A 14,977-nucleotide genomic window follows, 5' to 3' on the forward strand; every position below is an offset into this window, starting at 1 on the left:
GGTGAAATGACTAAGTATGGAACAAATAATGAATAAAACTTAAAAAACAAAATTCAAAATGGCATACTTGGGATGATTTGGCAAATTCTTTTGTGAATCACTATAAGTTTCATGTTGAGATTGCTCCTGACATAATTTCAATCACAAAATTGAAGAAGAAATCAACTTAATCATTTTGAGAATATGCTATACGGTGGAGGCAAGAAGCATCTAGGGTACACCCACCCATGGAGAAAGCAAAAATGATCACTTTTTTCATTCAGGCACAAGAATCAGAATATTATGAATGAATGCTCACAATGGGTGAAAAATCTTTTGTTGAAGTGATCAAAGCCGGAGACATGATTGAAGATGGCATCAAAAGTGGAAGAATTACAAGTCTAGCAGCATTACAGTCTACCAGTAAGGCCCTCCAAACTGGTGCTCTTGAAAGTGGAAAGAAAAAAAGAGAAAAAAGTCACTACGGTAATGGCTCAGGAGGTACTTCATATCACCATCAACAACCTTCACAACATCAACATCGTACTCCCCATTCATAATACCTACAATTTCCCTCACATCCATACTATCAATCTCCATCATCGTACCAGCCTTATCGATCATAATTTTCATATCCTGTCTACCACATACAACTAATATATCGAGCTCCACGACCACCGGCCTATCAAGCCCCATCACCACAATTCTATCATCAAAATAATCCATCCGCACCACGTCCAAATAGACCTTCCCGCAATTTTACACCATCGGGGAAGCCACTGAGTGTTGTGTTTGAAAGGTTGCAGGCATTATGCTTATTGTATCCCGTGAAAGGTAGAATTCCAGATCAATTGCCAAGAAATTTTGATCCCTCTAAAACATGTGCATACCATTCGGGGGGTTAAAGGACATTCCATAGATCGTTGTTATGCATTGAATCACAAGGTTGAAAATCTCACTGCGATGAAACAAATCACAGTCAAGCAACCGACACCAAATATGAATAACAACCCACTCCCGAACCATAATGGTACCTCGGTGAATATGATTGGAGTAGATGAGGGTGATGATGATCCAACCAAGTTTATAGTGCCCGGGGAGAGCGTAGAAAATTATACTCTTGTGGCTGTTACTTCTCCTGCTATAACAGTAAGAGGTGTTGCACCTATTGAGATATTAAGAGTACCAAGTCAGTTACATGTGTATGATACTAAAGAAAGGATTTATTTTAGAACTTGAAGAAACTCTTGGTCAAAGGATTTTTATTTTAGAACTTGAAGAAACTCTTGGTATATTTAACTCAGGCTCACTCGACGGACTGCGACTAACATCACCGAACGTATGCGAATCACCGAAGGAGCTTAAGCTCGCTGATGAGGCCTGAACGACCAAACCTGAAGGTTGATTCAGCGAACTCGATGGAAGCTTAGTGCTCTTCAACGAATCGCCAATTGAAGCTTAGACCACTTAAGTTGAAAGTACATTTTTTCAGCCAAGAAGGTGAATTTAAAGAATTCCGCACAATGCATTCGACGGATCACTGGCATGGTTTTGGCTTTGCCTAAATTACCTTTCTCAACACTTTGACTTCATTTCAACCAACACTCATATCACACATTATTGAAAGCAAGAAAATAAAATAAAACTTGGGTTGCCTCTCAAGAAGTGTCTTATTTAACGTTGTGGCATGACATAATTCACATTTTCTCAGCAATCATTCTTGAGATTTGGGATGGTGTTACTAGGCAACGTTCCTTTTTGCCTTGGATTAAGATAAGTGTAGATCTAACACATTTGAGTCTCCACCTGCTTGATAGACACCGAATGAGAGGTCACTGTTTGAGTTAAGGTAGATAAGTTATTTTTAAGTCCTTCCATACCTTATTGAACCCTTCAACCTCGGTGAAGATCCTTGTTCGCATTTCCTCGGTTCGATTTCCTTTCAACCCAGTTGGTTCATTTGGTTTTGGGTGATCATGAGGTGGGATATACTTGTCTTTTTTATCTTCTCTGTCTCTTCAACTTCCACATTGATCTCACCTGTCACGCCCCGAGCTACCCCCGAGACACGGACATGGGACCTAGGATCACAAGTGACCCCAAGCTATCCCTGCTGGCATAATCATAGCATACTAAAGATAAACTGAGAAATAAAACTGTTGCAGAAGCTAATAATAAGTAAATTTGAAATTATGGGGAATACCCATATACTAAAACTGAATATCAAATCTGAGAGTTTAATACAAAAGAAACATCAAACTCAAATACTAAGCTGAATCTAACTATGTCTGAAATAAGCCTCTAAACAAACTGGAAATGTTCATTCCCCAACTAGATCTAGCAAAACTGAAACTAAAGACTAAAAGCGATAAAGATAAACATGTCACTAGTCCTCGAAGAATGAGGACTCACCACTGATGCTGCTGAACTGAAGACCGGGAACCGACCTAAGTGTGATCTAGATGCTGAGAACCTGAACCTACATCACGAGAAGATGTAGCGCAAAGTATGCGTCAGTACTTGAAAGGTACTAAGCATGCAGGATAGAGTGAAGCTGAAATAAACATATAACTAAACAGAGCAATAAAACAATAATATAATCTAAACATGATAAATATACTGAATACAGAGCTAAGTGAATGCAATGGACCATTTTATAAGATGCTAAGACTGAATACTGACTGTACTGAAATGTGGTCAATGTAATGGAATCTGACTGAGCTGTGGGAGCTACTAATAACAGATAATAAAACCACATGAGCTAAATGTGAAGTCCGATGTATACGCCTCATCGAGAGGACCCAATACACCCGGCCAAAGATATAGATGGCGTGATCACTAAAATGATGCCCACAGGGGACTTACAACCTACGTGGCTCGTAGTTCTGGGACTATATGGGTGACTGACCCTAGTCCAACTCGGTATTATGCTAGTCCCAATGGATTAAGTGATTAACACATTATGACTGAATTATTGTGATATACTGGATAACTCAAAATGACATGCAAACTGAGAATGCGCATAAATAACTCATAATGACACATTTAAGACTAAGGCATGTATATCTTAAACAATTGAAATATCTAGCCTAACATGTGTAATTCAAGAACTAAAGAACTACATAGCTAGGGTTCTGAAATTCGTGCAATAGACTGAATATTAACAGGGGATGGGCTCTGCTACCACGTTTCAGTACAGTCAGTATTCAGTCTTAGCATGTTATAAATGGTCATTGCATTCAGTTAGTTCAACATTCAGTATCTTTATCATGTTCAGATTATATTATTGATTTATTGCTCTGTTTAGTTATATGTTTATTTCAGCTTCACTCTATCCTGCATGCTCAGTACCTTTCAAGTTTGACGCATACTCTGCGCTACATCTTCTCGTGATGTAGATTCAGGTTCTTAGCATCCAGATCACGCTTAAGTCGGTTCCTGATCTTCAGTTCAGCAGCATCAGTGGTGAGTCCTCATTCTTCGAGGACTAGTGACATGTTTATCTTTATCGCTTTTAATCTTTAGTTTTAGTTTTGCTAGACTTAGCTGGGGCATGTCCCAGCACTTCTAGTCAGTTAGAGACTATTTTCAGACATAGTTAGATTCAGCTTAGTATTTGAGTTTGATATTTCTTTTGTATTAAACTCTCAGATTTGATATATTCAATATTAGAATGGGTATTCCCCATCATTTCAGATTTACTTATTATTGGCTTCCGCAACAGTTTTATTTTTTAATTTATCTTTAGTATGCTCATGATTATGCCAGCAGGGTTAGCTTGGGGTCACTTGTGATCCTAGGTCCCGTGTCCGCGTTGTTCGGCTCAGAGGATGAGTTATGCGGACCACGTTTCACGAACCTAGTCCACGGACCGTGGTTCAACCTACAGTCCGTAGGTCCTGGCCGTGGGTCGGGTGTTTTTTATTTCTACGAACCACGTTCCACGGACCTGATCCACGGGTCGTGGTACCACCTACGGTCGAGGTTTTCTGGGGTTTTTCTGTGGACCACGTTCCATGGACCTGGTCCACGGATCGTGGTCCAACCTACGATTCGTAGGTGGCCTCCATAGGTGGCACCTGCACTTCTGGAAATCTGCATTCTGGTCTTCTAGGATATGGGGTGTTACTTCACCAAACGTTGTCTCGATCCTTGTTCCAACCTTGGTTCCCACCCTGTCTTTTGTAGTTTGGGTGAGAACCCCCATTTAATTTCCCAAGTATTGTACTTATACAATGCCTCAAACTTGGCATCTCTCAGACATTGCCCACTGCTTGAACCAACTGCATTTACCATTTTCAATCCTCATCCCTTGACATGTTTGGACAATAAATTGAGTTGGGTCATCATTTTAGCCATGTTTTCATCTCACTCATGGTCCTTCTCAATTTTTTTCTTTTCAATTGTAAAGAAGAACCTTGGTCCTCTCTAGTATGTCATTTTTGGTTGATTTTGGCCATATCATCTAGCAACAAAATTGTTACATCAAATGGTTGTCGCATCAACCCACCTTGTTTAAGTTGATCAGCCAAACCCTTGTTAACGAAATAAAGGCTACAATAAAAGTATTGCAGCAACAAATTGTATGAAACACCATGTGTTGGACATTGTAAAAGCAACTTCGGAACCACAACCATGTCTTCACCTCCAATCCTTTTGAAATTTTGGATGTTATCCTGAAATTTGACCATTTTCAAGGGAGGAAATAATCTCTCTAAGAATTCTTCGGTCTACTCCTCCCAAGAAGTGATAAAATTATTTGACAATTCTGCCAACCATCTTGTAGCTTCTTCCATCAAAGAGAACGGGAATAATCTCAATCTTATGGACTCTTGTGAGATGTTCTTGAACACGAATGGTCCCCATATATACACAAAATGTAGAAGATGTTTATGAGGTTCCTCATAAGCCAATCCTCCAAACATTCCTCTCATTTGGAGCAGTTGTAGCATTGTTCTGATTACATGGAACATCGCCATCCGTGTTGTGGGTGGTAATAGCTCCATTGGTTATAATGACATTCATGTGCATGTCATTTGAATCCCTCATGTTGTCATTTTACTCGTAGTGGTTATTATTGTCACTACCATTATCACTCATGATTAGACCTACAAATCAACAACAAACAATTCCAAGCAACAACTATTACAATCCAATTAGTTTACAGGCTTTCACAAATTGAATTCTTAGCCACCATTCCCCCGCAACAACATCATTTTTTATAACGCTCAAACTACTCTCAAAAACCAATTCAAAGAGTAAGCGATTGTTGTTAATAAAAATACCCAACTAAGAGTCGCGATCAAATCTCACAAGGAATTGTATATTGATAAGAATTCAACTAAGAAATTAAGAATGTGGACTTGTTCATTGTAGTAGGTTAGAACAATTGGGTGGATGATTCCACCAAATTTACCAAAAGAATTAATAATATTAACTACAATAATTAAACTAAAACTTAAGTAATTAACAAATAACCTAGGGGTGCAGGGATTGGAAATTGATGTCACATAGGTAATTGTGTTGCTCAATAGTGTTAAACATTCATGGATAAGCTAGGTCCTCTTCAATGATACTAATGATCTTTTTTCGATCTCATAATATCACTTTATAGAATCTCCTTTTGGTCTCATCTATGTGTATAACTAAACAACCCATACCTTACGCTATCTCTCTTTCGAGCAGAATTAGGGCAAATAGATCTGACCCATTATCTCTTTTTCAAGTAAACTATAGACGTCTAACTTAAATTTCATGTATCAAACTAATTACTCACTCTAATCAATCTCTTTTGAGCATTAATCGGAGATCACAAGTAGGATTAAGTTTGTAACCTTAACCCATAAGCCAACCCCATGCTAATTAGCCTTAATCCATGGATGAACAACAATAAAACAGAGCAAAATACAATAACCACTACATTAAATCAACACCCAACCCCATAATTGCACCCCTAGACTTGGGATTTTAGCCACCTATCATAAAATGTAAAGAAGTTATACTTATTATGATAGCGGCAATGGATGAGATGAAATTAAGTAATTATATTCAATACCCACTTTGATTTCAACTTCCAATTGTAAATTTCAAGAGTAAAATTGAAAACCCCAAAACTAAAGATGTTCTTCACAAGGTAAATAATCTCATGCACTTAAAGAAAAGAATCTAGGAAGAATTTCCAAAACTTTCTTAAAAAATACTCTTCTTTCTCTCTTCTTTGGGCTATTTATAATTTCCAAAAATTTGGTCCAAAATTTACTATGTAACCATTTCAACGATGTTAGTCGGGCTCGCCAAGCTAATTCGGCAGAGCGTCGTCTAATCCTTAGATCCCTTTTATCTTGCTTCAAGCTTTAGGTGTTTGAACCTCAATCGGTGAGCTCGTTTGACTCTTCCTTTCACGTTCGGTGAATCACTGAGTACCACATTTGTTCGCCTTTTAAGCCTTCATATTTTATGCAAGTCCTATCACCTTTGGCAATGGTCATTTAGTTCACCTATTACAATCGACAAGTCACCATTTCTCTTCAAGTTCACCGACCTACCTCAATTACTTCAAGTATTGAGCACTGTCACTTAATGTGAGGTCGTGCCAGTTGCGCGATCCACCCTTTTGGTTAGGAAACTCCTAATGTGGAAGTTTACACTTCTTTCAATGTTTTGTCCTTTCTTCCAAGTATTCAACCCCACTTTGTCCTTTAGAATTTATAGCTGCAATTCATCAAAATATCATCAGAATAGGACATAATTAGGTACTAAGGACACTAATTGTTGAACTAAAAAAGTCTTAGATGAGTGTAAATCAACCACTCATCATTAGTTACTTGAATTTTATGATTATGAGTGTTGAAGGTTTGATTAAAAATAAGAATATATTGTGTGATTAAAGGTAAAGTCTTGGCTTTTGGGTGCCTCAATGAGGTTCATGGAACACTATAGATGATAATGTGTAGGTTCTTTACTGTTTATTTGAAGAAAGTCTAGCTTTGGTGACCTCAACATTGGTAGTTTTTTAGGAGAAGAGAAACGAGAAGAAAGGGCGGGAGGAAAAGATAAGATCTTTTATTCCTTAGTCTTAAATTTACATACTATCAGAATATAGATAAGACATAAGGAATTCTTAACATGTCTATTAGCTAATCATACTCTATAATTAGCTAACAAATAATAGTCTAACTTAACAAACAATATAGTATTGACGCAAATGAAATAATGAAACTTACTTTATTTTTGTGGTATAAAAATCAACATACTATTGTCGAAACTTGTACGGGTTGGAGAAGAGATGCAAACCTGCAATAATATATTTGCTAAGTTGTTGTATGTTGCTATCTTTTTGCCTCCACTGCATATTTACTATGTCACCGTCTCACCGACATATGTTATGTCTGTTTGTTATAAGCATAAAATAATGTGATAGGTAGTTGAATTTTTTTGTATAGTATGTTTAAACCAAGTATCAGCACTGTTGTCACGGAGGTGTGATAAAAGCAGAGATGTTGAGATCAGACTTTCTAAATGAGATTGAGTTCCACGAATATGCAGGCTAGAAAGATGTTATTTGCTGCTATCCTATCTATTTGTGCATTAAGTTTGAAGTTAATCTCAGTTTATAATGAAGAAATGATAGTAGTTCTATATATTATAGGCTTTATCATATTCATTCGAAAGAGTTTAGGTAATACTTTCAAAGTGACTCTCGATAATTCAGGCTATTCAAGAAGAATCACAACAATTCTCCAATTCTACCAAAGCAATTCCTCCGAAATCCAATGAACAACAATGATTACTTAGAATCAACTTGTGAATTTGTGGCACCGTAGTAGAATTATTACAAACGTCACGCTGTGTCACGCCTCGAGGCTATCCTTAGGTGTTAACACGGGACCTAGGATCACGAGTGACTCCAAGCTAACCCTGAGCTGACATATCAAAAACATACTTAAACAACTGAACAAAAAACACTATGCGGAAGCTTAAAACTTGAGATAAACTGAATGATAGGGAATACCCAAAATAGATCTGAATATATAAATATTGAATAATAGTTAATGATATTGGACTAAAACTCAAGTACTAAAGCTGAATCTATCTATGTCTGAAATAAGCCTCTAACTGACTAGAGATGCTGGGACATGCCCCCAACTAACTCTAGCAAAACTGAAACTAAAATGAAAGACTAAAATACGAAACATGTCTATTATCCTCGAAGTATGAAAACCCACCACTGACGTTGCTGAGTATGGATCGGGAACCGATCTACGCATGATCTGAATGTTGAAGACCTGAACCTACATCACGAAAAGATGTAGCGCAGAGTATGCATCAGTACTTGAAAGGTACTGAACATGCATTATAAGATAGAGCTGAACAAACATATAACTGAACAAAGTGTACTGAACAATAATATAATCTGAACATGATTAAGATGGTGAAATATACTCATTACAACATTTTAGGCCTACGAGCACACTAATTCTAGACAACACTTTTAAAGTGTTGCATAAAATACTTTTGGGGACGCTTTTAAAGTGTAGCCCAAGTTTTAAATTTTAGCTTCGATAATATTGGCAACACTTGTAAAGTGTACTCTTTAATGGTATAAGCTACACTTTATTAGCATTGTTACAATATGATATAATTGGCAACAACTATTTACATATATGGCCACACTTTTAAAGTGTCCTATTTTTATAACTGTAAAAGCAACACATTACAAATGTGGCCTTAATGTTTTCACTAAAATATTATATTCCTTCCAACATTTTAAACATTAAAACTTGTTCTCCTTCCAATTTTCATTGGGCAAAAAAAACAATTAATAAAACATTAAAACTTTTTCCCCCAAATCAGAAAACATTTCGTCAAACTTTCCTCACGGAAGAACAATACGCTTTTGTGAAGAGCTAAAGAACAATACGATTTCCCTCACAGATTTCCGTCAAACTTTCCTCACAGATTCCTTGTTGAAGATTGAAGAGCTGAAGAACACGATTTTCCTCACAAATTCCTTGTTAAAGAGTTGTTCCGTCAAATTTCTAGTTGAAAATTGAACAAAATGCTTCAAAGATGAACACGCCTCACATCTTAAAGCTTTAGGGTTGTTGGAATAGGGTTTATCAGGTAAGAAATTCTATGTTTTAAAGTCTGAATTTTAGCCTTAGGGTTTTGATATTCTTGTGTATCTTTGAAAGTCTACATTTTAGCTTAGGGTTTTGATATTCTTGGGTTGTTGATACGATTTTTGTTGATTTTTGGGAGTCTCAATTTATTTATATTATGCTATTGTGCTCTAGTTTGGGTATTAGGGATCTGTATATGAGTATTTTTGTGTATGTGAAGGTATGCTCTGCTACTTCCTTTAAAACGATTGCTAATTCTCATAGCTTAACTTAATGAAGCTGCAAATTATGTACAGACAAACAAGATTTCAATCTTGTGGTAATTAGCATAAGCCTGTTGAGCTTCTTGTACAACTAGTTTTAAATTAGTTCTTTTGTGTGGTTATTGGTAAGATCATCATACCATAAGTTTTAAATTTTTATGTTAACAACCATAATCTGTGAGTTATGTTGGAATTATGATACTTCATTACAATAGTCGTACTTGAGCTAGAAAGAGTGAAATGGAAGGCTCAAAGCTAGTTTTGTTTGTACGCAACAAAGAGCAACAGTTTGAATTCTTTACGTGTTGAAAAGGTTCCTTATAGAGCTTGAACTTGTTCACGCTCATCAGTTAGCATACCTGAAAAGGTGTTTCAAATTGGTTAAATTGCACGTGAGTATATGTATTGAGATTTGGGAATGAAACGTGTTTTATGTTTCTAGAATTGCAAAGCCCTGATCCGAATGATTGGTTTGCACAATGTGAGTATCTCTGTGTGGTGTTTTGCTGGATTTCTTGGGGAATTTGAGATGTAGTTTGTAGTAGATTTGATGGGTATTTGGTTTCTTGATCTGCTAGATCTTCCATATTTTACTTTCTTATTGTAGTTTTAGACTCAATTGACTTCCTTTTTATGGTAATATGTGCTTGCAACTGTAGGATACAATGTCGAAGCTAAGAATTTTGCTTAAGGGTGTTCAAAACTTTAGGATATATATCTAAAAAGTTATTTTTGACCTATATACACAATATTATTTGCTATTAGTTGACAGTTGTTTTGATTTTGAGGTTGTGCACAAAAGTTGGTTGGTAGTTACTAGCAATGAAAACATAAACAATTTAGTTTCTAGAACCTGTAAGGCTGTAACAATGTCTGCCAAAGTGTGTGCAGCAGCACGCTGAATAGGTATGTCAAAGTGTGTGGTAACAAATTCTACTACGAGACGAACTTCATGTTTTCTACAGACCGACGCCTTATAGGAATTTGAATGCCGGAGATATCTTTATTAACATCCACTATTATACCAAAGCTTTGTCGATCTAGTTAGCATTTGAAACATCTGTTTAGAATTATATTTTAGTTAGACATGGAATATTATAGGTGCAAGTTGATCTCTACTAGCTTGTGAAACATTATTATATATGCATAAAGAGAAGAGATCTAATTTCTTATACCATATACAACAATCAAAATTAGTGGAAGAAATGCTAAATTATTAGACTGGATCCACATGAGTATAACATGCTAACTGTTTGTTTTATCAGCTTTCTTGGGAATCTTTGACATAATTTCAACTTTTCGCTTGCCGGTAGTTATGCTCTTTATGTACCAAAATATTATGTTGTTATACAGGTCAAAAGGTTAAAAAAAAGTAGCATTCAAATAATTTAACATTATGGGCACTTCCCACTTACAACAATCTGGTCTCTAGGTGTAAAACTGGTGATCTGATTCTCTTTACCGTTTCGTTTGGCAGTCTTAAAAGTGTGGTCTAGGTTTGTGCATAGTCAATTATGGTATATCTGGTACTTTTGGTGCTTTCATGTATTCACGTTTCCAAGAAGGACTAGATCTTGCCAATGAGAAATTTCCACTTAATATTGAAAAAAATATGTGGTGTTTCTGGCTTGCTCGTTAGATTAATTTGTAGTTCAAGCAAGTTAAGACTCTTGGGGAAATTGACAACGATTTTTGTCTTAGAGTATTTTTAAATGACCTTGTTGTCTGGAAAATTGTGTTCTTTTTAAACAGTGTGATGCAGGAGAACTGATGAGCTTGTTGATGGCAATAATGTGTCACACATAACTCCTCAAGATTTAGATAGGTGGGAGGCAAGGCTGGAAGATATTTTTAACGGACGACCATTTGATATGCTTGATGCAGCTTTATCCGATACTGTTTCCAGATTTCCTGTTGATATTTAGGTTAGTATCTCTAATTCTATCACCATTATCTTCTCCAGATTCAGATTATATTCTTTTTTGCTTAGTGCTTTTCCGATGCAAGTACTTGTGGAATTCGATACTTCTCTTCCATATACTTCTATCTCTTTCTAATATTATTATCTACTTATATTTGTTATTTGATTAGCAAATTAGGCAACTAGTTTACATTTGCTATCACTGGTGGCTGACATTTATTTTGGGTTTAATAACCTCGATCTCTTGCTTGCAACCATGTGAAGTGTTTGATAATTCATCTAACTGGTGAAGCCATTCAGAGATATGGTTGAAGGAATGCGTATGGACTTGTGGAAATCCAGATATATCAACTTCGATGAGCTATATATCTTTTGTTATTATGTCGCTGGTACAGTAGGAATGATGAGTGTTCCAATTATGGGCATTGCACCTGAATCAAAGGCAACGACAATGAGTGTATATAATGCAGCTTTGGCTTTAGGAATCGCAAATCAACTAACCAATATACTCAGAGATGTAGAAGAAGAGTAAGTATGAAGCTATATTTAATTCACATTGATCATTTCTCTAGTAACATGCCAAAATATATAGAAAGAGTAGTCTATTTCTCAGATATAAGTACAGTGTAATGCCTATTGCTCTATTTTGTTTCTATAGAAAGATGAATTAACAAAGTCAGGGCTCTCCGATGAAGACATTTTTGCTGGAAGAGTGACTGATAAGTGGAGGATCTTTATGAAGAAGCAAATTCAGAGGGCAAGGAAATTCTTTGATGAGGCAGGAAAAGGTGTCATAGAACTAAGCTCTGCTACTAGATGGCCGGTAAGTAGTCATAAAGTTACAATTGATCGTACGTATTTGCTACTTTTTCTTTTATTGTTAATTGTTATGGTAGTGAGGTAAAAAACAATATGAACTTAAGTTTTTTATAGTGACACATTCCATCACATTGTTATGCAAAACATAATAGTCTTCAGTTCAAAAATAGTTTCCTCTCATTTGGCTATAGTTAGTATGGACTAATCGTCATACTAGTAGACATTGAAAGGTATCATAGTTTTCGATTTCTAGTTCTTAAATCGTCTAAATCTTATGTTCCTTCATCACAGAGGAGAGGAAAGAGAGCTTGAACAACGTTCGTCATAAACTGCAGGCATGTTCTGTGTCTAAGAGCACAACTTGTTTTAGTTTACCTCTCTTGTTCTGTTTAAGAAGTAAAAAGAACATTGTATAAGCCCTAACTAAGGGTTGTCACACTAAATAGCTGGAGAGTAGATACCTGATATAAAAACAGTTAAACCAGCCCAAAAATAGAAAAAATCATCATTTAGCTAATTGGATATAAAATCAAATGAGAATTAAGCCGATAAGGAACACATTTAATTTTTGGCTTCAATAAAACCTAGCATATGCTTTGGGCCAAGTCTATGTGTTGGTAAAATAATAAACTTGTCAATCCTCTTCAGTTAAAGAAAAGAATAAGACTGACGGGTCACTAGTCAATAGATTGAACACTTTGGTCTTAAGTCAAAACAACTTTGCAGATGCAATTAAGAGTGTTAGTGAAGTCAATAATTTGGTATGTCAATATGGTCTAATCACAGGAATTTGATAAATAGGAGCATGTTAAGCATGATCACAGCAGAATAAGTAATGAGACTCACAACTTTAGTCTCAATGCTTTCTTTTTGGGATGATGGTTTCATATCTCTAGAGACAGCTGGAATGTAGTGTCCTTGCAATAAATCAACTGCATCCTTCATGATATAAAAAATAGCATAAACGAATTCAGTGTCCAAATTGGAAATATAGACGCTCAAAGTTATTGCAGCCAATTCCAACCTAGGTACTAGGACACATAACAGGTTAAACATTCTTAATGAGAGTATCTCCTAGAATTCAACAAGAAACTAATCCAATAAAATGGAAGCACACTGCAAATGATGATACTAGGTTCAGTTAATACTTTGCTGATGGCTTGCATACATGAAGCTTAGTACTATTTAAAGAATGCATTCCAAAATTTCAACTGGCGGATATGAAACCAAGTTGCAAGTGACAGCACATAATGAATGCTACCAACTTGATATGACGTACAGACCTGAGTAACAACTAATTGCTGGAAAGAAGCATCATTACATGTTTAGTACCATCAACAAAGTTGTTTAAGTAGTATCGTATTAGGGCATTACATCCGTCAGCGAGAACCCCCAGGGCTGTTCTATGACCACATCTGCATATCAAACAACAATGTCGATTTTATCGTGACATTGATCGACCAAAGAAAAAGCTTGAGGTCATAAGACCAATTTTTTTACTATAACTTATAAAGTTTTATGCTATATCCATCATGATCTCGAGATAAACTATAGATGTAATTTTGCAGTTGGCATTTAAAGATCCAATCCCAGATTCTTACTCTTGATATGAAAGTAATTGGCGAAAAACTAGTACTAATGTCAATGATGGTTGTATTATGTTTGTTGATTTAGGAACTTTGTCAGGGTTTGCATCCTACTATCTATGCATTTATATTAATGCACTCTCCAAAAATATGTTTTGTACTAATGCTCCCTTCATATGATACCATCTTCTTTAAGCAGAACAAGAAAGAAAGTTGTTACCTGACAAAATCTCCCTTTAAAGCCGGAGTACCAGAATACTGGATGCTTATATCATCCCCATGGTTGGTCCACACTGTAAATAGTTTTAAGGTAATAAACAGGTCTTTATTATTTTTATAGAATGAGAAAATGATTAAATTGGTCCTTAATGTGTGGTAGTTTGATTAGTTTTCCTTCATATATTTATATGGTGTAACTTTCATGAGACGAGGTAGGTCTGTGTATACTCTTACCTTCTTAAATTTCACTTATGGTCATAGAATTGTAGAAAAGTGATTATTTTAGTCCTAAACATTCTCATTTTGTTTTCTTATAAAGAAAGAAATCTGAACTCAAAAAATCTGCTAGAATACCTGAATCTGCAATCTGAACAGGCACAAACTGTTTTAGTTTACCTCTCCTCATTTTGTTTATCCTTATCAGCTCAATTTATTTGCTTAGGTATATTCATGTTTTTGTGTTCCAAGCATATACTAAATCTGCAATCTGAACTCAAAAAATCTACAATCTACTAGAGTGCACTGAATCTGTAATCTGCTTGAAATTAAAATACACAGTGCTGCGTGAACTCAAAAAATCTGCAGTTTGGAATCTGCAATTTGGAACTGCTGCAATCTGGAATCTGGAACTTCTTGCCTCATCTATAACTGCTGCAATCTGATTTGTTGTACATGGTTTGTTTTGATTTTTAATTTCATTTTAAATGTGTAGGGAAATGGAGGTGATCAAATTTGAAGGGTCGCCAGTAGTCAATTTGATCTCATTGAAGTGGATGATGAAGAGTTTTTGAACTATTGTAAAAGTTTCAATACATTACTTTTTATTTTGTGAAATATATTCATTGCTAGAATATATTGAACTATTGTGTACACATATTTAGAATATTTCTTTATAAATATGTGTATGTACACAAGACATACTATCTTTTGAAGTTTATTGCAAATCTATATATTTGAATTACTTATTAGCTAATTTGATGCTTGAGTTTATTTATTGCAAAACAATATTGGTGTTTTTTAATTAGAAATTGTGGCATATAAATATTTTATAGCCAAAATGATATGGCC

The 14,977-nt window shown here is 35.6% G+C and overlaps 1 pseudogene; it reads left to right on the forward strand.

The window, feature by feature from the left end:
* The first annotated feature begins 299 nt into the window (after window positions 1–299).
* LOC102605819 (phytoene synthase 2, chloroplastic-like) lies at window positions 300–14,829 on the forward strand (annotated as a pseudogene).
* The last annotated feature ends 148 nt before the right edge of the window (window positions 14,830–14,977 follow it).

Source organism: Solanum tuberosum, unplaced genomic scaffold (assembly GCF_000226075.1).
Source record: "Solanum tuberosum cultivar DM 1-3 516 R44 unplaced genomic scaffold, SolTub_3.0 scf00359, whole genome shotgun sequence".
NCBI lineage: Eukaryota > Viridiplantae > Streptophyta > Magnoliopsida > Solanales > Solanaceae > Solanum > Solanum tuberosum.